Here is a 1,629-nt window from a genome sequence, read left to right as displayed (position 1 = left end):
AAAAAAAAAAAAAAAAAAAAAAGACAAGTGTCAGGTCATGGAGGCCAAGAAAAGGGTATGTTTCAGGAAGTAGGGACCAGAGGTCAAAACATACTATAAAAGTACAGTGATTAAAATACTGGGTCTGGCTGGGCATGGTGGCTCACGCCTGTAATCCCAGCATTTTGGGAGGCCAAGATGGGAGAACTGCTTGAGTCCAGGAGTTCAAGACCGGCCTGAGTAACATGGCAAACCCCTTCTTTACAAAAAATACAAAACTTAGCCAGGCATTGTGGCACGTCCCTGCAGTCCCAGCTACCTGGGGGGCTGAAGTGGAAGAACTGCTCTCAGGCAATGGAGGTGGCAGTGAGTCAAGATTGTGCCATTGCACTCCAGCCTGGGTGACAGAAGGAGATCTTACTTCAAAAAGAAAAAAAGAAATCAATCAATCAATCATTCTCTCTTCCTCCTCCTCGCCACCTTTAAAAAATAAATAGGGCCGGGCGCATGGTGGCTCACACCTGTAATCCCAGCACTTTGGGAGGCTGAGGCAGGTGGATCAACTGAGGTCAGGAGTTCGAGTCCAGCCTGACCAACACGGAGAAACCCCCGTCTCTACTAAAAATACAAAATTAGCCGGGTGTGGTGACACATACCTGTAATCCCAGCTACTCGGGAGGCTGAGACAGGAGAATCGCTTGAACCCGGGAGGCAGATCTTGCAGAGCCAAGATTGCACCTGCACTCCAGCCTGGGCAACAAGAGCGAAACTCTGTCTCTAAATAAATAAATAAAATAAAATACTGGGTCAGGTGTGGGGCTCATGCCTGTAATCCCAGCACTTTGCGAGGCCAAGACAAGAGGACTGCTTGAGCCTAGGAGTTCAAGACCAGCCTAGGAAACATGGGGGAACCCCATCGCTACAAACAATAAAAACAAAAATTAGCTGGGCGTGGTGGCTCGCACCTGTAGTTCCAGCTACTCCAGAGGTTGAGGTGGGAGGATCTGCTTGAGCAGAGGAGGTTGAGGCTGCAATGAGCTGTGATCACACCACTGCACTCCAGCCTGAGTGACAGAGGGAGACCTTGTCTCAAAAAAAATAAATAAATAAAAATTTAAAAATCCATGTATATGAAGGGACACATGTTATCAGACAACTACAGCAGGCTCTGGTTATCAAGAGAGCCCAGGGCTGGTCATGGTGAGAATGTTGGGAGAATGGTCTTATCTCTTCCTTCCAATTCCCATCCTTCTTGAGATCTCTCACTGAGTTCTCTAGTCTCTGTCTCTAAACCACAGTTTCTCTAGTAGGCCTGTACCCCTGGCTAGACTTTTACAGCATAACCTTTCCTTCAGTGGCACAGGACTAAGAAAAGTCACATGTGCTTTCAACCACTGAAGACCCACATAATTGGCCTAGGGTGAGCTAGGCCCTTTTGCAGGTTTTGGTCTTTCTGCTGTCACTGCTTTGGAAAATTATGCTATGTGAACAGCATGATCAGTAGACCTGCCTCCCTCCTTGTGGCCCTGGGAGGAAGCCATGGACTCTACCAAGTCTGAACCCCCGAAGGGATCACCAGAGGTAAGTCATTGTTGCTGCTTCTAGTTTTCCAAGGACAACTGAAGTCTAGAGAAAAGAGTTGCTTAATTT

The 1,629-nt window shown here is 47.5% G+C and overlaps 1 protein-coding gene across 1 annotated transcript in view; it reads right to left on the bottom strand.

The window, feature by feature from the left end:
* The window catches only part of MAD2L1BP (MAD2L1 binding protein), a 16,841-nt gene that overhangs the window by 13,589 nt on the left and 1,623 nt on the right, over positions 1–1,629 (bottom strand). The gene's annotated exons all lie outside the window — the stretch shown is intronic.

This window comes from Mandrillus leucophaeus, unplaced genomic scaffold, assembly GCF_000951045.1.
Source record: "Mandrillus leucophaeus isolate KB7577 unplaced genomic scaffold, Mleu.le_1.0 Scaffold3, whole genome shotgun sequence".
Taxonomy (NCBI): Eukaryota; Metazoa; Chordata; class Mammalia; order Primates; family Cercopithecidae; genus Mandrillus; species Mandrillus leucophaeus.
This window is presented reverse-complemented; position numbering and strand designations above follow the sequence as displayed.